General features: G+C 33.6%; 1 long non-coding RNA gene across 1 annotated transcript; it reads left to right on the forward strand.

The window, feature by feature from the left end:
* Positions 1–6886: 6886 nt before the first annotated feature.
* Positions 6887–24911, forward strand: LOC110349455 (uncharacterized). The gene is made up of 4 exons (XR_015442648.1): positions 6887–7039; positions 13201–13354; positions 22594–22647; positions 24118–24911. It is a non-coding gene; the product is annotated as an uncharacterized LOC110349455 (long non-coding RNA).
* Positions 24912–25022: the final 111 nt, after the last annotated feature.

A 25022-nucleotide genomic window follows, 5' to 3' on the forward strand; every position in this document is an offset into this window, starting at 1 on the left:
AAAAGACTGGATTTATATAGTCCAGTGATATAATCTCTGTCTTTTCATGTCTAATTGTCTTATACCAGGCAAATGACAAGTAAACTGTTCCAGAAGAAAAGCCTTGAAAAAAAAATGGAAGATGCAAGGTTATTGATCAATGTAAAGAAATATGATATTATGGATTAAATAAAAGATGAATTAGCAACAACATATCTTTATTTTACAATTAGTATAGTAGTTTTCAGACATAAGTAGGGTTATACTATACAACCATTAAAGAGGAATTTGTTGAAAAAAGTGTATGCTTTTAGCATTATTCTAGAATCTGGAGAGATATCATCAATAAGATACAGACAGACCATGGACACTTAGGGCTTTAATTCAGAAGAGAAATAAGTCCATATATGAATAATTACTTTGAAGTTTCCTAAATACTTTTAGAAATATGTCAGAATGCTGAGGAGATCAGGACTAATTTATCCTCTCAAAATAAGTGGGGCCATTGAACTTGGAGGGAATCTGTACTGACACTCCCATCTTTATCTTGTCATCATTGCAACTGACTGGCAGGAAGGGTTTCTCCTATGAAATATGCATTAAACCCACAGTGCTGGAGGGTGACATTTAAGAATGTGGTTAAAGAGTTTGACCGAAATGTGAAGATAATTTGGCAGTCAAAAATAGAACAAACTTGCAATCTTAGTGAGATTTGGAAAATTTTTTGATCATGAAGCCTGACAGCAGCATTACTTACGTCCATATACATTTGTAAAACTTGTGTCAGTCACAGTGACTGAAGAAAAATACTGTATGTTAACATAATTTATCTTACTGGAAGTATTTTGGAAGATGTTCTTTCTTTTAAAGGATTTTATCAAGATATTTTAAGAAACAGCTTCTCTACTTTCTTATGATTTTTATGGATAAATGCATTCTGGAAAAAATTATTCTAAATTTGGGTTTGGTGGTTGGAATAATGAAAAGAAGTAGCTAATATTTGTCACAGCAATTTTTCAAATGATAGTATCTTTTTATCCTACCAGTTTGTAGAATTACTGCATTCAAATAAAAGGTCTATGTCAAACATTTTCCTACTATCTGGACTGAGCAGCTAAGATAAATTGGCATTAGAGGAGTTGGAAATAGCGCTGGAATAATAAATCTTGGCTGTATTTGTGTATGCTTGTCTTTGAGATTAAGTAGCATATGAAGAAAAATACAAGTACCCACTTTTATAAAATCAAGTTTAACTTAGCTCAGAAGCAATGCATATTTGAGGTCGATTATTCAGCTTTGCCAAGATTTATAAAATGTTTTAATACATTTATTCATGTGTAAAATTAAGCAATTATCACTGTCTTTGGAACGAGGAAAACAAAGAAGAACCAGATAAACATGATTAACTGTCCATGGAGTTTAAAATCTAGCAGGTAAGAGAAACTGATACACATAAACTTTAAATAAGTATGTGTTTTTATGGGGGAATAACTAAATGTCATGAGTGGAGAAATGGCAGGAATAGCACAGCTAGTGTGTGTGTGTGTGTGTGTGTGTGTGTGTACCTTTTTAGGTATATAGTTATTCATGAATACATGCAGGTGTGTATGAGGACTTTTCTCAGGAGGGATGATATTTATGTGGGCATGTTAAAAACAAATAGGAAATGGAATAAATACACTCGAGGCTCCATCATCTCTACTAGCAACTGAACAACAAATGTGACAATGACTTTAAAAGTAATCATTATGTGTGTGTCCTTAGGTAAATAGCATTTAGATCACATGTAATTTAGGTATACTGTAGCTTGAAATTCAATGATTTTAATGTATTGATCCCACGTGGTTAATTTTTGTTTGGATTACCCCAACACTTCACAGCTACTACATGTCCACTTCCGATTTGAAACCCGTCCAACATTTAAAAAATCTGTTTCTGAGAGTAAATTGTGATTTCTGATTGAGCATAAAGCTAGAAGTTCAATAAAACAAGAGTTTTGACATTTGAAAAATGTGTTGGCTGAAAAATATACTTCTGCAGTTTTGATTTCTTTCGTGCAGTAGAATAAACAGAGGGCATGATTCTAGGGTGATGGATGCCATGCAGTTTCTTTCAAGGTCTGAGGTGGTGAAGAGTTCAGTAAGGGAGCAAGTCATGGTGATACTGCAGTGAATTCTGATCTCGGAAGTAAACCAAACATTAGGAAATTTATTTCTGCCATGTTATGAGAAGCAGTTCCAGGAAAAGAAAAGGGAAAATATTTAAAATGCATACCTTCAGGCAATATTTGTTCCACAAACATATACAGAGTATTTTCTGTTGGACAAATATTATGCAAATAAAGAGTTCAAAATCTAGAAGAACTGACAGATAAAAAATCAATTATTTCATCAATAATGATAGTAAGAGCTAATGCTACACAAATGCTTTCTGAGTTCAAGACACTCGGCTAAGTCCTTCACACTGCTGCTCTGATCGAATTCTTGTGGAGAGTCCTAGAGAGAAGTGATACAGTATTAGTTGACACTGAATTTTGACTAGTTATATTACAAACTGCAGGGCAAACACTAAAAATTTAAGATGTATGATTGTTATGTTAATATAGAAGATGAAATGTAATCACATAAAATGCTTAATTAAAACCAGAGAAGGCAGAAAAAAGCATCAGAAAAAAAAGAAATAAAAAATAAGTTCAATCAGTAGAAAAGTTACAAAGAAAAGTATATTAAATGTAAATAGTCTCTCCCATTTAACTCTTGGAACTCTAATTCTAAAATGGAAAGAATGTCTTGGAAATCCTTAAGTGTTTTTACTGTAAATATAATTAACTAGATTGAATGTATAAGCAGATTGCTAAGGGAAGAAGGTAGGATCCATAATCCCTAAAGTACATTTGACAATTGGAAAAAGGAATAAGAAAGTTGTCATGGGCAATGTGGAGACTACACCAGAGATTTGGGAAGAAAATATCCAGACTGATAGCACACAGAGCAGAAGGTTTGGCTGTCAGCATTGATTCTTGTCTTTATCTACTCCACATGCCTCATTTGAGCAGTTCCTGTTAACTCTGGCAGCAAAATACATCTACCTGGGACTATGTACCTCCCCTTTGCCGCCTGTTCTACTGGAAAACAATCTTAGGATTACTACGTTGGCTCTGACAGATTAGAAACACGCTCTCTCCTCCTTTCCAATCTACTCTCCACTCCATAGCCAGACTATAAAGATTAGGAAAGTTCCCACTTATTATCCTTTTCCAGGTGAAATGTTCTCAATTGTTCCCATTGAAAAAAGAATAAAATCAGTAATAATTTCTTTGGTCTACCAAGTTCTGAGTTATCTAAGTATTATTTTTAACTTTATGTATTTTTCAGCCAGTCTGAAGATTGTTCACTCTAGCATTAACCTCTTTATTCAGCATATTTCTCACAATTTATTCATTTCAAAGCACAGTGGACCCTTGAGTTATGACTGACCTGACATGCAAACAACTTGGAATTTAGAATTTTAGTTTTTAACTTACAAACTAAGGCTTGAGTTGCAGCCCAAATGCTGGCCACTTGTGCTTCCAGATGGTCTCAGTTACAGATTTAACCCTTAAAGAGTCCTAGAAGGAGCATTACAACATCCTTTCCTGAGTGGGGTTCATTGAGAAATCCTGGGCCAATGTCTCTCAGGAGGTCTGCCTGTGTACAGGAGAGAGACTTTGAAATAAGTAAATAAGTTTTAGTTAATGCTTTGTTAATATACTATTATTGAATATGATTTATTAACTATCATGTATATAGAAGACAGTCTTCTTGGTATCTACTATCTTACTTAATTCTTATAACACCTAGTTATCCATATTGTTTTTCCACATATGTGATGAGGAATCTGAAGGTTACAGGATCTTGGTAACTTGCTAAATTACACACACAAAATATGTAATGATTAGATGATTAGATCAGGACAATTAGCATATCTTTTGCCTCAAACACTTACCATTTCTTTGTCTTGGGAACACTCAAAATCCTCTCTACCAACTGTCTTAAATTTAGCATCTTTAAAATGATACACTTATAAATATATAATATATAAAAATGCTGTAGTATGTTATAAGTTATTTCTTGTATCCACGCAAACTCTTTTTAATATTATCTTCTTTCTACCCTCTCCTCCTCCTGTCCTATCTAAGATAATCACTATGCTCTACTTCTATGGCATCAAAAATCAACTCTTAATCTCAGGATGCCTCACCTTCATAGTTTGTGATTCAGTGCATAGCTTGGCCATCTAGGCCACTGTTTTCTGGGAAGGGTTGTGGATGCATTGTTAGATAGGCTAGATTTTCAGCAATTCAGCTGGTTTTTGATATATGTAAGAAATACTCACATATGTATATTATATGTCGAGCCAATATTCTAATTGTATGTCCACCTTAAGTTTCTGATTGAGTTTTGTGTAGAAATTTGAAAACATTTTTATGTCTTTTCAAAACTAAAGTACCTAATTTATTTAATCAGTCCACTCCCAGTAACAAAGAAAATCAATTGTTCTGGTAAAATAACTACTCCACTGGAATTTCATCTTTTCTGTGTGTGTGTGTTTGGTCATTCCATGGCCACAGATATGGAGTATATGCTTTTTCCTCTCCTTCTCCAGTTTTCAGATCTTCTTTACATCGACAGTCATGCCAGCATTTGCCTGATCTGTCCACCACCATGACTTGCTTGGCCTGTCTATGCCATTGCCAGCCCCGCAGAGGCAGGGGACCCCATGTCTGTCTTTTAATCTTAGCCCTGACTGTGGAATGTTATACGTGGCTCTCTGGTTCTGAGGCTGCTTTCTGTCCAAAAAATGAAACCTATATTCAGGCACCCATTGTGCAAAAATGGCTTTTGTATCTTTGCACACTGTGACACTCTCTACATGACATTTGGCTGTTCTGTTATCCACTTATGTGAAGTGACCTGAAGTACCTCTGGGGATGGCAAAGGCAAGGTTAAAGCACAATGGGCAGTGATCACCCAGGCCTTCCTTGAAACCACGGCTGTCTCTTCTCGTGTCTCATCCTCATTCACTTCAGCAATCATCAGCACACACTGTAATTCCTACCCCAAAAAGAGTTGTTTTATCTCAGTCCTTAATAAAAGTCTAATAGCAGATAGAGGACTTTGGTTAATAAGATTTTATTTCACCTAATATAGCAGTGTATTATGCACTTGAGTACTCTATGGGCTGTTGTAAATAAAGTAAACAACATATATTTACAGAACTAAGCAAACTGCATTTTATGATGCTATCCTTGGAACTTTCACACTCTGATCAGTAATAGCTCTCCACTCATTAATGTGCATTAGTGAGACACTCCTCTAATTAGCTTTAAACTTACTGCTGAATAGCAGTCATTTCAACTACTGTTTGTTAAGAAAACAAATACCTGGAAATTACACTATTAGTACAAAAATCAATCCAATTTTAAGCCCAACATTTAAAGCAAACTTAATAGCCTTACACCACATGAAACATGCTATTAATGTTTTTTTTTTGTGTGTGTGTGTGTGTGTGTGCATTTGTGGGTCTCTAACAAGTCAGGATCCACCAAGATCATACATGATGCCAAGAAATACATAAAGGCATTTCCTTAGTTTTTATAATCTTATGAGAAGCAGATGGACAACAATTTGGGAGAAGGTATAAATGCTATCTTCAGTTTTATCTAATTAGTGGATATTTTGGAGGCACTTGCCAGACACTGAAGCCAAAGAGTTGATGAAGATATTATAACTGTCCAGAACCTCACCATATTGTTGGAATAGGTTGAGGAAAAAAGGCAAATGTGTATGTAAAAATGTATTACATCATGGTGGGGACAATCAATTGGATGTTCAGAGTTCTCTGAGACTGGTAGATTCAGTTGAGAAAAATGGCAAAAGTAAGAGGACTTTTAGTTTTATTTGAATTCAATGTAACTAATAGTATATATGGTATTTAAGAGGTAGCATAGCATAGTCTAAATGCAACAGGGTAAACCCTCAGATTTCATTTTATCTTAGCTATTTAGTAGCTGTATAACCATTTCTGCTATTTAGTAGCTGGGTGACAATATGTCTTGGTCTTATAATTGTTAACCTGGAGATATGAGTAAAATTTAAGAGCACAGTACCTGATAAGAATAGGTTCTCATTTCTTTATGATTCTTTTCTTTCCTCCTTCTTCCTCTGCTTTTCTACTTCCTCTTTCCTCATCTAAAAGACATTAATCTAGATTTCCAGGTCATTTCACTCCCTTTCAATCTCACAACATACTGTGCTTCTTCCATGTTAGGTCATTTCTGTCTTTGGAATGTCTTTTTTTTTCTATGCTTTGTGTGGTGAATCAGAATTCTGTCCTTCTTTTACAGAGAACCATAAAGGCTGCATCTTCCACCAAGTTTATTCTGATGTCTTCAACTATAATGTTTTATTTCTGAATTTTTATAGCATGTTACATCTCTTTCATACATCCTGTCACATTACATTATACATTATAGCTGTCTATTTTTAAATAAATGCTTATTACCTTTGTAGTCAAGAAAACAATGAAAATGCATTTTAATGGAGCAGAGCTTTCTCAGCAAGAGTGATTTCCCCCCCAATGAAACACTGAGCGATTGCTGGAGAAAATTTTCTCGTAGAAATAGTGGGGGCTGCGCTGTTGGCATCTTGTGAGTAAAGGTCAAGGGTGCTAAACTTTCTACCACGCACAGGACATTCTCACATAACCAAAGCTTATCTAGTCCTAAATGTCAGTAGTGATGAAGCTGAGAAACCCTGATGTGAAGAAGCCAAGATATGTACCCTGAATGAGAAATTGGCTTATGAAACCATGGCACATGAATCAGTTTAATGGATTATTGAGCAAGTCTTAAGGCTTATATTGCCAAAATATTTATTAAGATGCAATCTCATGAGTGCTTTCATACCCTAAGTGGTTTATATTCTCCACGTAGGAGCTCTTTATTCTAATGAATGTTATTCTCTATTATATGAATGTTCTTCTTATGTTTCTAACAAAGAGGAGGTTTCATCGGAGCAAGGTCAGTGTTTATTTAAAATTTCTTTCAGGATAACCTACATAGTGCAAGGAAGAAATTCTAGTTGCTACGGTTTGTTATTCACAACTCCTGAACCTAAACATTCTCAGTTTTATATTGCCTGAACTCCAATTCTAACAATGGTTTTTGTATTACGTCAAATAAATCTGCCTGTCTCTCTACCTATCTATCTGTCTAACTATCCTATCTATCCATTCATCCATTTCTCTAAAAATCTTGACATAGTTTTCAGGCTAAAAGGGAAAGTTGCAGTACTGAGAGGAGCTTCTGGGATCTCTAGAACTCAATTTGATAGTACTTTGCTGAAAAAATTTCAACTACATTTTTTAGGGATATTGTTCTATAGGTTTTTTGGTGTCTTTGTCTAGTTTTGGCATTAATATAATACTACCTTCATAGAATGAGTTTGGAAGGGTTCCCTCCCCTTAAGTTCATTAGAAATGCTTGTGAAGAATTGGGATTTCTTTTTCTTTTTCTTTAAAGGCCTGATAAAACTTAATAATGAAGCCATCTGGTCTTGGGCTTTTATTTATCAAAGACTTTGCTACTAATTCAATCTCATAACTTGTTATTTGCTCATTCAGGTTTTTTCTATCCTCATGGCTAAATTTTAGTAGGTGATAAGTATTGAGAAATCTATCCATTTTTAGGCTTTCCTATGTGTCAATAAATAATAATGGTTAATCATTTTTTGTATTTCTGTGATATCAGTCATGAAATCTTATATGTTCATCTAATCTGATTTTCAATCTTTATTTTTTAGCCTCACTGTCTCAATCTTTATTTTTTTCTACTAATGAGTTACTTTTAGAAAGCACATCATTGAAGTTTGCTTTTAATGCATTCAGATAGTCTCTGTATTTTAATTAGTAGAATTTAGTCCTCTGACAGTCAGAGCTAGCATTGATAGATAAAGACTTACTTTTGTCATTTTGTTAATTTTCTTCTGTTTGTTCCGAACACTGTTTGGGAAAAATTTAAATTTTTCTTCTTGTTTTAATTGTCTATTGATGGAGCATCGGTAATACATTAAACTTAAGCTTTCAAGATTCTTTGTTCTTTAAATATTATGTATAATTATTGGTATAAAACACATGTGCATAAGAATACTCAGTTACTTGCCAAGTTATGAAGTGAAGTATAATAAAAGCAGTTTCCCGAAGTGTACCTGTCACTTGATAGTTCAGAAGATCACGTGACTATTCTGTATAGCCCAAACCAATTCAAGAATTTCAGATTAAGGAAGAGGCTATATTTACCTTTAACAAACCTATATCATACCAAGTTTGATGTACAATTTCTTGAGATGTTTTAAGCATCACTGCAAATTATGCTTACAAGAAATTGCTAGCTAGTATAATCTGAGAGATACTTTCATACAATACTCTAGCATTAAAATAGTACATCTGGCCGGGGATTTAGCTCAGTGGTTTTGCTGCCTGCTGTGCAAGCTCAAGGACCCAAGTTTGATCCCTGGTACCAAAAAAAACCAAACAACAACCCCCCCCCCAAAAAAACTTCTAGTAATACATCTCTGAGTAGTGGGTATCAAGACAGTAATGATGACAGGAAACATAACTGCTGTGCCTAAGTGAAGAAGACCGAATTTAATACAAAGAGAGATCTTGGTATCCTGAAGGAAGAAATGATTAGAATGAAATGCATGAATCAGATCCTTTTATTTGTGTATGTCAGGTATTGTGTCTCCATAATGAAAAAGTGACTAAGACAATAGGCTTATTCTGAACATTATGTGGTCTTGTTAAGGGACATCTTTCATTTAGTGTAATGCTTCCATGACTCTACTGTGCTGTAATATGCATCTTTATTTCATGTCTTTTTATCATTGAATAATATTCCATTGCATTTATGTATTACCTTTTATTTATCCATTTACCAATTGTTAGATGTTGATGTTGCTTCTCCTTTTGATTATTATCAGGTTGTTACTAATATTCATGCATTCAGCATCATTTCATATAAATATTGGACACGTACATGTCTCCTTTGGAGAAAGAATCTTTTTCTCTATTTTTACTGGGTTAATTAGTTTTATTTTAAAAATAATTTTAATTTATTTTTTTTTCTATTTGATGAAAGGTCGCTATCATACACTGTTTTGTTTTAACATGGCTATGTTTTGAAGTTTGCTGAGTTTACACTCTCAAAAGCAATTTCTGTTGTCTGATTTCTCCTTCATATACGGGTCAAACTTTTTAGTTCCTTCATGACTCACAGTTATTTGTTGAAAACTTCAAGCAAATTGCTCATACCCTGATCCCATTAAAGTCAATCCCCTTAATCAGGGTACAGAGTTGCAAGTTTTGAAAACTCTTTGATCTTCCCTTAGGTAGAAGCTCTTAGCTCTGGAGCAGGAGCTCTACTTGGTTATTCACCGAGTGTCATACTCAGATCTTCCCTTTGGGGAAGGAGCTGTGAGGCAGTATTTAAAACTGGTAGTGCTTTCCAGCTCCTCCTACGGTGTAGAATGCATTGTTCTTAGTTCAGATTGGGAGGATATCTACCCCTGAATCTACAGGAGTAAGCCACTCTAAGTAGCTGGGGAAACAGGAGCTGTCACTTGACTACTGAGACCACCATGGATGCTCTTTTGAAATAGAGCTATGTGAAAATGGAGCACCACAATCTTCAACAGCTTGTTTGCTCAGATCCTCCCTATATTGAGGAAGGCTGGGGAGAACAATGAATTCTGCATCCCTTCAAACATAGAGGAGATTGAATCAATATCTAGTTTACATGCCATTGTCTGTCATGGTTCTTAACAAATGCCCATTAAATTTGTTGAATTAATATTTCTAATTTTTTGGGTAAATTATTTAGTCACTCTCTAGAGTCTTTGAATATCATCTTTGCTAATTATGACTGCTTAATAGCTATGTTTCTGGGAAAACCATCTTCCCTGTGATTCTGGAATTCCCATTCTACTCCATAATTTTTGACTTCTAAGTTGGATCACATTCTCTTAGACTACCTTGTTTGGATAGCATTCTTCAGATCAACTATATCTGTACTTCTTTTCTGTATGCTCAATATGGCAATTACTAAAGGAGGCAAGCTGAAGAATCCAAATTCTAGGGGATTTTACTACTTCTTTTTAGAGTTTTTTTTTTTTTTTTAGGCTTCCCTTTAGAGTCCTATTAGTGTTTTCTTCACATGTTTGATATCCTCGTATAATAAATATATGTTAAGGAGTATTGTGTCTTCATTAAAATTTTACAACATTAGCATTATAATAAATTTCCCTTTATCCTTCATTATTTTCCATTTTCCTCCTGAAGTCTGTTTTGACAGAAATTAATATTACTACTGCTATTTGGTTTTGATTATTGTTGACATGCATATCTTTCTCCTTTCCTTTAACACAACTGCCTTTATATTTAAAATAAGCTCTTTTAAATGAATAGAGCATACAGTTGGGGCATGTAATATTTTTTCACCCTGAAGATCAATTTCTCTAATTGTCTTATTTAGATTATTTTATTTAAAGCAATTATGGACTTAGTTGGATTAGTGTTTACCCTGCTTATAACCATTTTTCAATGTGTTACATTGATCCTATGATTCTTTTTTATAATTAATTTTATTGATACATTATATACAATATAATGACATTCATCATTGGAGATATGCACCTTTACATAATCTCTCTTGGTTCTTATTTTTCCCCTTCTTCTGCCCTCCCTTCAACCCCTCCATCCCTCCCTATTTACAAAGACTTTGTTTCCATTTTTCCATTTCCTCATATTAATTCATTCCCTTCTTTCCTTTCCCCTACCCCTCCCACTTCCCCTTCCCCTTTGCCCCTTTTCTTCCTATTTCTCATTACTTATTATACCTTTTAGTCCTTATTTACACTTTCAGTTTCTCACACTAGAGAAGCTATCTGGTATTTACACATGTGTCCTACTTATTTCACATAAGAGTATTGCCTCAATGTGCATCCATTTAGCTATAAATGTCTCCAATTCCCCATTTTTTATGGCTGAGTAGTACTCCATTTTATTAAAAAAAACCACGTTTTCTTTATCCAGTCTCCAGTTGATGAGCATTTGGGCTGCTTCCAAGTTTTAGCTATCACAAATTGTGTTGCTATGTATATGGGTGCACATATAGCACTGTAGTGTAATTCTTTTAATTCTTTGGGGAAGATCCCCAGCAGGGGAATAGCTGGGTCCAATGGGACTTCCGATCCTAGTTCTTGCAGGTATCTCCACACTGGTTTCCACAGTGGTTGCAACAGTCTACACTCCCACCAGCAGTGGAGCAGTGTTCCCCACAGCCCCGGGAGAATTTGTTATTGGTTGATTTCATGATAGCAGCCATTCTTTCTGGGGTGAGGTGGAATCTCAGTGTTTTCATTTGCATCTCTCAAATGACCAGTGATGTCGAACATTTTTTCATGTATTTATTTGCTATTTCTACTTCTTTGTGTGAGAAATGTCTGTTCATTTCAGATGCCCATTTTCGGATTGGGTCTTTAAATTTGAGAGGTCTGATCTTTTTAAGTTATTTACAGGTTCTAGATAGTAGAGCATTGTCTGAGGAACACCAGGTGAAAAATTTTTCCCACATTGTGGATTGTCTCTTTACACTGTTGATGGTTTCTCTTGCTGTGCAGGAGCTTTTTAATAAGAAGAGATCCCACTTGTTGATTGTTTGTGCTAGTTCACGGGCAACTGAGGTTTTGTTAATAAAATCTTTTCCTACAACAATGTCTTCAAGAGTTCTACCTAGCCTCTGTTTCAGCTGGTTCAGCGTTTCTATTTCATATTTAGATCTTTAATCCATTTTGATTTTAGTTTAGCGCATGGAGAGAGATATAGGTCTAGTTTTAATCTTTGGCAAGTTGAAACCCAATTTTTTCCAGCACCATTTATTAAAGAGGCTATCTTTCTTTCAGTGAGGGTGTTTGGCTCCTTTGTCAAAGATGAGGTGGCTGAAGTGTGTCTGGAGTTGTTTCTGCATCTTCTAATCTGTTCCACTGGTCCTCAGGTCTGTTTATTTGCCAGTACCATGCTGTTTTGATTACAGTAGCTTGTAGTATAGTTTCAAGTTAGGGGTTGTGATATCCCTTGCCATGTCTCTGTTGGCTAGAATTGCTTTTGCTTTTCTAGGTCTCCTCTTGTTCCAAATGAATTTTTGGATTGTTTTCTCAAGGTCTGTGAGGTATGCTGCTGAATTTCAATTGAGATTGCATTGAATCTATATAGCAATTTTGGAAGTATGGCTATTTTCACTATGTTGATCCTTCCTACCCAGAAGCAAGGGATGTCTTTCCATTTTCTGATATCCTCTTCAATCTCTCTTTTCAGAGTGCTACAGTTTTCAGAGAAGAGGTCTTTGATTTCTTTTGTTAGATGGATTCCTAGGTATTTCAGTTTTTTGGATGCTATTTTGAAAGGAATTGTTTGCCCTATTTCTCTCTCAGTGAGTCTGTCATTTGTGTAGAGGAAAGTTATTGATTTCTGTGTGTTGACCTTGTATACAGCTACTTTATTGAATTTGGTTATTAAGTCTAGAAGACTTTTGGTGGAGTTCTTGGGGTCTTTTATGTAGAGTATCATGTTATTTGCAAATAATGACAGTTTGACTTCTTCATTTCCTACCTTTATTCCTTTTATTTCTTTCTCTCGTCTAATTGCTGTGGCTAATGTTTCCAAAACTATACTGAACAAGAGTGGTGATAGTGGACATCCTTGTCTTGTTCCTGATTTTAGTGTGAAGGATTTCAGTTTTTGACCATTTAGTATGATATTGGCTGTTGGCTTTTCATAGATGGCTTTCATCAGATTGAGGTACAGAGTGTCTATTACAATTTTTTTATAGGTTTTTATCATAAATGCATGTTGGATTTTGTCAAATGCTTTTTCTGTATCTATTGAGATGATCATATGTTTTTTATCCTTGACTCTATGGATATAGTATATTACATTGATTGATTTGTATATGTTGGACCATCCCTGCATCCCTGGGATGAATCCCACTTGGTAAGGTTGTATGATCTTCTTGATGACCCCCTGTATTCTGTTTTGCAGTACCCTATTAAGGATGTTTGCATCTATGTTCATCAGTGAGATTGGCCTATAGTTCTCTTTTTTGATTGTGTTTTCTCTGCTTTTCAGATCAAGGTGATGGTTACTTCCAGGAATGAATTTGGGAGTATTGCTTCCCTTTCAATTTCATTGAAGAGTTTAAACAGTAGTGGCCGTAGTTCCTCTCTAAATGTCTTGTAGAATTCAGCAGTGAAGCCATCAGGACCCAGGCTTTTCTTAGTTGGTAAGGTTTTTATTATGTTTTCAATTTAATTGATTGATATTGTGTTGTTTGGAAATTTTACATCATCTTTGTTAAACTTGGTAATTCATACATATCTAGAAATCTGTCCATATCTTCTGTGTTTTCTGTCTTATTGGTTTATAGGTTCTAGAAATAGGTATTGATGATCTTCTGGATTTTTTCTGGGTCCATTGTAATTTCATCCTTTTCATTCCTAATAGCATGGATTTTGGCCTTTTCTTTCCTTTTACTGATAAGGTTGGCTAAGGGTTTGTCAATTTTGTTAGTTCTTTTGAATAACCAACTCTTGGCTTCATTGATTTTTTGTATTTTTCTTAGTCTCCATTGAATTGATTTCTACTCTGATCTTTATAATTTCTTCCCTTGTATGAGCTTTGGGTTTGTTCTGCTCTTCTTTTTCTAGAAGCTTGAGCTTCAGCATCATGTTGTTTAATTGGGCTCACTCTGTTTTCCTAATATGAGCATTCACTGCTATGAATTTCCCTCATAAGACCGCTTTCATTGTGTCCCATAGATTCTCATATGTTGTTTTGTCATTGTCATTTAATTGTAGGAACTGTCTGATTTCTTCTTTAATTTTCTCTGTGATCCATTGGTTCTTCAGAAGTGTGTTGTTCAATTTCCATGTGTTTATGAAATTTTTGCAGTTTCTTTTGCTATTGATCTCCAATTTCATCGTGCTATGTCTTATAATATTCAGGGCATAGCTTCAATTCCTTTGCACTTACTTAAACATGTCGTATGAGCAAGTACATGGTTTATTTTGGAGAATGACCCATGTGCAGCTGAAAGGAATGTGTATTCTGATTTTGTGTGGTGGAACACTCTGTAAACACCTGTTAGGTTCATTTGTTCAAGAGTTTGATTGAGTTCTAGTATTTTGTAGCTTATTTTTTGTCTGGTTGATCTATCTATTTTTGACAGTAGGGTATTGAGGTCCCCTACTACTATTGTATTAGTGCTTTTTCTCATGTCCTTTAGTATTTGCTTTACATCATTGGGTACATTAGAATTTGGTGCATATGTATTTATGATTGTCATCTCTTTCTCTTGGATTGTTCCCTTTACAAGGATGCAGTAACCTTTGTCTCTCTTAATCAGTCTTGTTTTGAAATTCACTTGATCTGCAAAGAGGATAGCTACTCCTACTTTTTTTCTGGGTTCCTGTCACATGGAGTATGTTTTCCACCCTTTCACTTTTAGTCTCTGAGTTTCTTTTTGAATTGTGTGTTTCTTGTATGCAGCATCGTGTTGGATCTTGCTTCTTGACCCATTCTGCCAGTCTATTTCTTTTGATTGGTGAGTTGAGACCATTAACTTTGATGGTTATAACTGAGTCGTATTGACTTATCATTGTCATGACTTTTTCTTTTTGTTGGATTTTTCCTCTTTACACTTAATTTCTTGTTGCTCTTGATGAATTCATTCTGCTAGGCTTCCTGTGGTTGTGATCTGCATTGTCTTTTCCTAGGATAGTGTCTAAAACTAGTACTGGTTTGGTATTCATGAAGTTCCTAAAGTGCTGTTTGTCATGAAAGTGTCTTATTTCTCCATCATTTTTGAAAGACAGTTTTTCAGGGTACATCAATCTGGGTTGGAGGCTGTTTTCCTGTAGGAAAACAGGACTTGGAATACATCACTCCAAACTCTTCTTGCCTTGAGGGTTTGCACTGAGAAGTCTGCTGTGATTCTGATGGGCTTTCCTTTGTATGTGATTTATTTCTTTTGTCTGTTTGTAGAACTTTGTTCTTCTGTTCAGTTTCTGGAATCTTAACAATTGTATGCCTATGTGTAGATTATTCTTTGATCAAGGCTAGTTGGAGTCCTATATGCCTCCCTTATCTGTATGTCAAGTTCCTTCCCCCTGCTTGGGAAGTTTTCTGCCATCACTTCTGTGAACAGTTTTTTATGTCATGTGCACTCTCTCCTATTTCTTCTTTGACTCTAATCAGTCTTATGATGTTCTTCTTTGCATGGTCTAGTAGCTGCTGGATTGATTTCTCATGGTTCCTTACAATTTTGAAGCAATTTTTCTTTTCCTGGTCACTAATTGCAATCTTATTTTCTGTGTCTGAAATTCTGTCCTCACATTGGCTCATTCTGCTGTGTATACTTTCAGTGGAGTTTTTAATGTCCTGGATATCTGTTTGCATCTGTTTTATGGATTCCATTTGTTTCCTATGTTGGGATTCCATCATGTTCCTGAGCTCCTCTTTAAATTTATTAATCATGTTTTGCACTACGAGCACAATCTCTGCTGTTATCTGAGAAATTATTTCTGGTTTCATTTTTTCCAGATCCTCTATTGTTCCCAGTTCATGGAGTCCAGGTTGTTGCGTATCAGAGTGTTCCATCTCATTTCCCTTTGGGGTTGCTGTAGGTGATCTGGAAGTCTGGCTTTGAGACTTGTTTAGATGTCTTCTCATTTCAATGGGGTGTGGGTGGGGTACTGCTTCCGCCTGTGTGGCTCACCTCCTCGGCACGGCACTGGGCAGAGCTCTGCTCCTCTGTGCTGGGGGCAGTGGTACGGTAGCTTGAAAGGCTCAGCTGTTGGCACTGGGGGCCTCTGCTCTTCTAATGCATAGCAGAAGAGAACACAGTCCTTTTGTACGTCTTTCCTGGATCCTATGATTCTTTGTCTTTTCTTATGCTTTTTTTTCTTTCCCCTCTGGTATTACTTAAGCATATAAGACAATTCTATTTGTTCTCTTCTCAGCATATCAATTATGTTGCTGCTTAAATATTTTTGTAGTTTTTCTAGAATTCAAAATATACATTTGTAAGTAATTGAAGTTTGTTTTCAGTTACTATGCTGCCATACTGTACAGTGCAGGTACTTTACACTTCTTGTGTCTTAAAATTTTTCCTTCATTCATTTCAATTACCTACACATTATATAACCCATCACATTGCTATTGTTACTTTATTATATACTTTCCAAAGCATTTTCATTCTTCCTAGTTAATTTAAGATTTTTTTTCTTGTCCATGTCTTTGTTAGTTTGGATATATTTTTCCTGGGTTTAGATTCTTTAGTATTTATTCTGTGTAGTATTCTCCAAACTTTTTGGGTGTGTAGTTTGGGCTCTGTGATAAATTTTGGAAAATTCTCCATTGTGATCCCTGGGGTAATAAAAACTGAGGTCACTAGGCCTTTAACATGAGATTTTATGTTATCATGGCTAGGAGTCTATATGTGTTTAATGTTTTCTGTAGGTAAAGATGGCTGAGTTTTCAAATTCCTCTAGTGTTGTTATGATTGTTGTTATTTGGGTGCTAAGGATCAAACCCAATGCCTTCCACATACTAGGCAAGCATTCTACTACTCTTTTTTTTTTTTTGGTACCAGGGATTGAACTCAGGTCGTTGTGCTTGTGAGGCAAGGGGCAGAACCACTGAGCTAAATCCCCAGCCCAAGCATTCTACTACTGAGCTATAGCTTCAGCTCCTTACTAACTCCCTTCTTGACTTTGAAGCATCCTATAAATTCTTCCTCAGAGAGTCTGTTTGTTGCAGCTCTTTTTGGCTGTAATGCACCACCTGCATCTTGGGTTTATGGCCTCCATAGATTTTTTTTTTTTTTTTTTTTTTTGGTTTTGTTCCCTCCTCTCCATTAGATAAGCTGGATAGGCTGCAGGATGCTAGTGAGGGAGGTACCCAACTTTTATATGTGTAGGACTCTGAACATGTATGTTACACTGAAAAGTAGGCTTATGTGTGTTATGTAGAATATGCTAAGTCTATTTCAAATTGGACACTTTTTCTCCCCCATTTGAGAAACAAAGAAAGCTTTCTTTGGGGTTCTTGGGATTAAAATACATGATATTACAGGTATCTCCTTAAGTTTGCAGCCCTATGGGATTTCTTACTGTCATACTATTATACATACACCCCCAGTAATTTGTCAAAATTACAATTTAAGTGTTTTAATCAGTTTTTATTTGCTCTAAATAAACTGATCTTTAAGATCATTTTCACTATTCTCTAGACTCTCCTGAATTGGGGATGTCACTTCCTTTGCCACTTCCTTTTATTGATGGGTACAGATGAAGTGATATATTTCACTTTGTTCAGTTTGATTTCATAAAGACAGGAGTGAATACTTCCAACTTCTTTAACAAGTCAGGATTGAAATCAGAAGTTCTAAATAATATTTAAAGGTTCTTTGTTGATTATTAGATTCTACTTTAAAGATCTGTTGGATGCATATCAAATAGTGTACCCATGGTAATTCTTATTCTGTTCTCAAAAATTCCTAAACATTCAAGAAAATGTTGCTTAATAACTATGTTTATTTCCATGAAAGTAATCTCCAGAGAGCTATCATATTCTTTTTGTAAATACTGTACCCATGGTAACTCTTATATTCTCAAATATACTTTTGCATTCAAGAAAATGTTATTTAATGGTAACTTTTATTCTTCAATATGCAATCTCCAGGGAGCTATCAGCCTCCTTTTTGGAATAAAATTTTGGTCACTGTTTATAAGGAAGAGGAAATTAATAAACAAAAATCATTTCATCATTGAGACTTTGAGATTCGAATCTTTCCATAGTTGAAAATAACTCCAAGTAAAAAAGCTACCTAAAATAATTTGTTTTGGCCTTTACAGGGGTTTATGCTACTGTACTTTATTTTGAAAATTATTATTATATAACTAATTTTTATTTCCTTGTTATCTAAAAAGATACTACTGACATAACTCAAGTAATAGTACAAAGGAGAGGAGGAAAGAATGAAAAATCCAATCTAAGACACATTGAGATTTATCATTGAGAAACAAGATTATTTGCAATTACCATGCTAATTTTACTATTACTTGTGTTTTCATAATAAATCAAACACACAATTCTCTTTATAAAATTTACATACAATAAAAATTTTTGACAAAGATCCATGTTATTTTTATCTTGCAAATATTATACAATATATGATTTTCTGTAATTAGTTATCTGAAAAATAATAGGGCCATTTTGTAATTCAACTCTATGCACTTATTCACATATCCTTCACACAAAGTTCAGCAGTTATAAAATTATTATTTATTCTATATTAACAACTATATTATCTTTCTGTCATTTCCATGTTTCAGTAAATATTAAAGTGGAATATACTGTTAAATATTTCCATATGTTATATTATTTATATTATTAATCACTGCAAAACTTCGTGTTTTCAAAAAAGTACTTTGGATTGAACATTAGATAAACTAATTCACAAGTGCCTTTTTGTACATCTTTTTATCTGACTTAATTTTTCATATATATATATAAATTCTCTGCTTATATATCCTATCAGATACCATTGAAAACGTGGGAGTCAATAATTTGACATTATTGTTTTGTCTATGTGATTTTACCTATAGATAGACATACATTGTAGTCAAATAAGTAGAGACCATTTAAAAAGATAGTTATATTCTGAGCCATAAAATGAGTGTCATAAATGTAAAAGGAATCTAATCATACAAAATGTATCTCCTGTTTAAAGTGTATGAAATTATGTCAATAACAGAAAAATATCTGAGAAATCCAGAACTATTTGAAAGCTAAATAAAAAACTTCATCCTCATAAATATTTCAAAGAACAAAGAAAAGCATTTTTAACAGGGTGAAAATACAGGCACCACACATCGAAACTCATGGCACTAATGCAGTAATTAAAAGGAAATTTTAACCACTAAAAGTGTATACTGGAAAAGAAAAAGACTTTCAGCTCTCTGTTCTCTGCTTAAAAAAAAAAAGAAAGAAATTAAAAGAAAAAATTGAATTCAAATTAGAGAAAAAGCATAAAAACAAGGGCAGAAATGAGTGAAATAAACAAATAATAAAAACAATAGAGAAAGTCAACATAACTAAAAGCAGTACTATGAAACAATTTATAGATATAATAAATTTCTAGCTAGGTCAAACTACAAAAGAACAAAAGAAGGCACAAATTGCCAATATTAGGAACAAGAGAACCACCAGTACAAATTCCACAAGCTATTTTCAAAGGATAGTAAAAAAGTGGGTTTTTTTCCTTTCTGAGACAGAATCTCACTATGTAGTTCAGACTGTCCTTGAACTCACGATGTGACCCAGGCTGGCCTTAAATTCCTGGTGATCTTCTGCCTCAGCCTCTGGAGTACTGGGATTGTAGTTGTGCGCCATTGTGCCTGGCAGTAAATAAAGCTGAATAACTTTATGGGAGTAAACCTAACTCTAATGAAAGTGGACAAATTTCTTGAAAGACACAAATTCCAAATCTCATTCAATTGATAAAAGTTTCTTTAAATAGACTGAAAAACACTGTATCTTTTAAATTGAATTTGTTTTTCCATCTTTCTCACAACGGAAACTCTAGGCTTCAGATAACTCTGTGCTTAAATTTTTATAAAAATTTAAAGAATAAATAGTACCTAAACAAAACTTTTCAGAGAATTTAAGATAAGTAAATTCTTGTAAATATATTGTATAGAGGAAATATTACCTCAACTCAAAATCAGACAAAGACATGATAAACTATGGAAACTACAAAGTAATGTATTTCATGGATATACGTTTAATAATTCTTGACAAAAACATAACAAGTAACCCAGTAGAATATACGTAAAAATATAAGTCAGCCTAAACATTTGAGGGTCTGTCTCGGGAACTGAAGATCAGTGTTATACTCAAAAAATGATGAGTATAAAAAAACCATGTCAACAAACTGAAAAGGGAAATATATTATCACTAAAATAGACACATAAAAAGTATTTAATGTAATCCCAAGTCTACAGCTGGTAAAACTCTCAGAAAACTTAAAGAGAACACAATTTCTTAAACTTGATACAGAATATCTATGAAAGACTAATAGCCGATTTTATAGGGCATAGATTCAAATTAATTTTAAATACAATCATAGTAAAATATTTTGCAAACATATTCTAAGTTATCCAAAATGGAAAGAACATAGAATAACCAAAATGATTTTAAAAATAACAACTTGATATCAAGACTTTATATACATTTATAATTCCAAATCTTTCAGTCGTTGCTTAATGATAGAAAAATAGGTACTGGTTAATGATGATTCAGTGGAAGAAATGATTATTAAGTTCAAATATAGAATTACATAGAGGGATGGCTAATTTTTGTCAAAGATGCACAGGTAATTCAATGGAGAAATAGTGCTTTCTTCAGCCAATAGTACTAAAAAATTGGATGTATGTATACAAAATAAAATATACAGTACTAAATTTAACTTAAATTAAGTTGGATTATAAACCGAAATATAAAACTAAAAAATACAGAAGTTATGGAAGAAAAAGTAAGAAAATCTTTGTGATGATGGAGTAGGCAACCATTACTGTGAGAGAACATCAAAATCATGAAACCAAATAAATTGATAAATTGAACTTCATTCAACGTTATGAGTGATATTGTTTAGTGAATGAGAAGAAGATAAAATTTGGGAAAAGATATCTCAAAAAAGGTATCTCAAAACCATTTATAGTAAAGAAATATATCCATAATGTATGAATAATAATTATTATTTGGGGAGGTATTTTTGAGACAAATTCTTACTATGTAATTCAGCCTGGCCTTGCACTCACGATGTAGCCAAGGCTGGCCTAGAACTCACTGCAATCCTTCTGCCTCAGCCTCTTTAGCACTGGAATTACAGGTGTGCAGCATTACACCTGGCCTCATAACATGTAATACAAACACCAAAAATGGGGAAAATATTTGAACAGGCAGTTTATTACAGAAGACATATTGATAAAAAATACACGAAAGATACTTAGCATCATTAATCATTAAAGAAGTTCAAATTCTAACTGCAGCATGACAGCACTACACTACTTAAATTAAGAAAGACTGCCTATATAAAATGTGGCAAGAACTGGAATTCTCTCATGCTGTGGGAATATAAAATGGTACATCCATTTGGAAAACAGTTTGGCAGTTTCTTAAAAAGGTTAGTGTACATCTGTCATATGATATATCCATTCGATTCAACTATTTATGAATAGAAATGGAAACGTGTCCATATAAAGGGTTATATGTGAATGTTACTATCAGCCTTATTTGTAATAGACAAAATCAGGAAACAATCTCAACATCCATCAACAGATGAAAACACACATAAAAGGTTCTATATTCATAAAATAGAATACTATTTTTTAAAAAAAGTAAAAAACCTGAAAAAAAGGTAAAAAACCTGAAAAAAAATAGAATACTATTCTGCAACAAAATAAATGAGGTATGAACACACAAATGGGGATATATTTCAAATTAATTATAATAAATGAATTAAGACAACAGAGATGCACAACGTATGATTTATATTTGTAGTCAGAGCTAGAAGACACAGGCTCGTCTTTAATGAACAAAAAGAAAACTGTGTAGGGATAGAACAGTTATAGCTAGGATGACAAAGGTGAGATTGCAGACATGAAAAACCTTCTAAGTGTAATGTATATATTTATTATTTTAATTGTGGTCATGGTTTAATGCATATATGTATATGCTGAAACTTACACACTTATAGAAGTATATTTATTTATGGCTATTATGTGTAAATAAATATTTATAAAACTTTTCAATGCAAAAATCTCCCTTGAGTAAGAAACATTATATGGTAATGTGAAAAAGAAAGAAAAATGTCTTATCAAATGTATGATGACCAGTGATTTTTTTCTTTCTAAATTTACTGTGCTTATATAATTTCATATATATCAGTTAATTTATTATTTTTAGCAAGCTATAATCTGTTCCTTGCAATTTTCATAATTTATTATCTCTAGCATGTTTTTAATTTGTCTTCAAATTTCTTTATCTCAAGGTCTAGTTTCTCTCCATTTTTTATTATTTTTTAAATTAAATGTGTATTTTCATTACAGTTTTCTTCAGTGCGATGAATTTTTAGAGGATTTGTTTCTATTCTCTGGAAATTTTATTTTTATTTGTGCTTTGCATGCTTTATTTTCTCCCTCAATCTTTTTTCACTGTTTAACCTTTGTTTTTCTGTTTCCCAGAATCATATTTATGTAAGTGTGTGGATACTAACATCTATTTTTCTGATATTGTGGAAAGCAAATTGTTTGATCCTATTTTTTCTTTTCTGAGATCTGTCTTCCCATCTGAGTTAGATTTGAGAGTGTCTTTTTTTCAGGAAAGTATGTAACAGGAGGGAGGGGCTTGTTGATTACATAAAGACTAAGAGGAATTGTGCTTAATTTTTATTTTCAGATTTTCAACTTCCTGTATCATGCTTCATTTCACCTGTTGTGGCTAGCGGTTGGGGTGAGTGGTGATGCAGTGTTTTGTAATGTCCACTAAGCTCTAAGATTAGAATCATTGTTTAATTCAACTTGGTACTTTGTATCATATGCTTTAGTCAGAGACAAACATTCTCAGTAGTCACATGTTTAAAAGCCTTGTTTATTTCTAAGTAGTCAGGAAGGGTAATTTTTGCAAATTAATGCAAAGTCTAAGGATCATTTAGACTCAGTTTTATGACTTTGGGGAAAAGAGGGAGAGTTGAGTAATGTTATGTATAATCTTTGTTATCTTCTTGTTTTGAGTGTATGGCAACAAATGTATATATTTTTATTTTTAGTAGTATGTATTGTGGATATTTGGGTTTTTATTGGGGGAAACATTTTATTAGGCACAACTTCATCATCTCCATCTATAACTGTAAATTGTGGAGATAAATTCTAAAGACAAATATTTTTGCATTATTTAATTATCTCAGGGAATCTACTAATATAACAATTTCTTTTAAAAACTGTAATTTGCATACACAAAATGATTTGTTCTTTAACCTAAAAGAGCAAATCTTTACCACTGTGCTGGGTGATTTGATTTATCAAATGAAATTAATATTCTAAATCCTTAAGAGTTAAGATAGCATTAATGCAAACACAATACTATCTTCACTTAGCTATCACTGTTTAATTTTTTGTTGTTTGCTGGTGTGCTTAACTGAAGAAGTGATTGAAGCCATGTTCTTTTAGACAGCCATTGGCAGAGTGAAGTATTTGATAAACAGTGAAAGTGGTAAGAGAAGGCCATGACCAGAGATTAAGTCCCAAGGAAGGTAGCTGACGCAAGTCTTTTTATTTGATTGCTTCAGCCCACAATAGCACACATTCTGTATACTGAAATCACAATGTATGCCTCTTTAACTGTTTTAAGAGTTGTAAAGCATGAAAAAATAGTTAGATATTTTCCACTGAAAGTGAATAATTGACTCTATTCAGAAACACTATTCAGATATGTCTTAAAGCTATAAGAGATTTAAAAAAAATTCTTTTGTTTTTGTAATTGACAGTAATATGCTTTTGCAAATATAAAATCTGGTGAATATAATTAATTAATGTGATAAGTTTGCTATATAATGACTTTAATAAAACTTTTGTTATAGTCTTAAAAGTTATGCAAATCAATTATTAGCTTATTATCATAGGGTAATTAAATTTTGGACAATGAGTTTTTAAAATTTTTATTTCATGAGAGTTCTACTTGTCTCAGTGCTGAGGAATGAATGCCTTTTCTCGCTCTGGGAAATTTGGTGTTGGAACTACTTGATTCTTTTGAGAATACCTTATGTGCATGTTGATTCCAAGTTAGGATTAAGAGCAATTATTTTGAAACCTTGTTTGGAAGACTCTTTGTAGGTGTATTTATTACAGATCTGGAGGCTAGGAAGTCCACAATCAAGTGTCTACAGATGGAATATACAGTGACAGCCTGCTTTTTGGTTTGCAGGTGATGATCTCTTCATTTCATCCTCACATGGCACTGAGCAGAGAGAAGGGAAATCAGCTTCCTTATGTCTCTTCTTCTGGTTTTGTCTCATACAAAATGTATTTCAGCATCATCCTATAAATACTTCCCAAAAGCCTCATCTCCAAAAACTATTACATCAAGGATTTGGATTCAACACTGGAATTTTGAGGGGCACAAATATTCAATTTTTGCAAGGCTCAGAGCTCTTCCTCCAGGCACCCTTCTCCATCTAATGTTCTCATGGTTAGTGGTAATTTAAGGTCCTTCCCTTAAAGCATTTTTTCCTTTACACTCAGGATGTAAATTAGACTTCTATAAATAAACTACTTGGTGTTGGATTTAGGATTTATTATGACATTTATACAAATATCCTATGAGGCCTATGTAGGTATCTTGACTTTCGGGTATGAATTTTCAAATGAAGTGTTTCCACACAAAAATGCAGACTTCCTGAAAAGAACTTTTCCTGATTCATTCACTACTTTATTCTGCATGTTGAATTACCTGTCTAATAGTAAAGATTTAATAATTATTGAAAGAATTAATGAGGGAATAAGGCTCATTAAAGTTCAATAATTTCTGCAAAATTTCACAGTTAATATGTAGAATATAAATTTCATCCGGAGCATACATTTAGACCCTGTGTATTCTGTGATTAACGTTCATAATAATAATCAAATAAAGAGCAGGAAACAACAAAATTACAAAGAATAAAATGTTTTATGGATGAGACACTGGAAAAAGAAATGAATTATTTGAAAGATGTATTGAAAGGACGGGAAATATTCATATATATATATATATATATATATATATATATATATTTTTTTTTTTTTTTTTTTACTCAGAATTGAACCCAGGGCTTGCACATTGAGCTACATCCC

This window comes from Heterocephalus glaber, unplaced genomic scaffold (assembly GCF_053883595.1).
Source record: "Heterocephalus glaber isolate CG9 unplaced genomic scaffold, H.glaber_assembly_v1.0 deba00001550, whole genome shotgun sequence".
Taxonomy (NCBI): Eukaryota; Metazoa; Chordata; class Mammalia; order Rodentia; family Bathyergidae; genus Heterocephalus; species Heterocephalus glaber.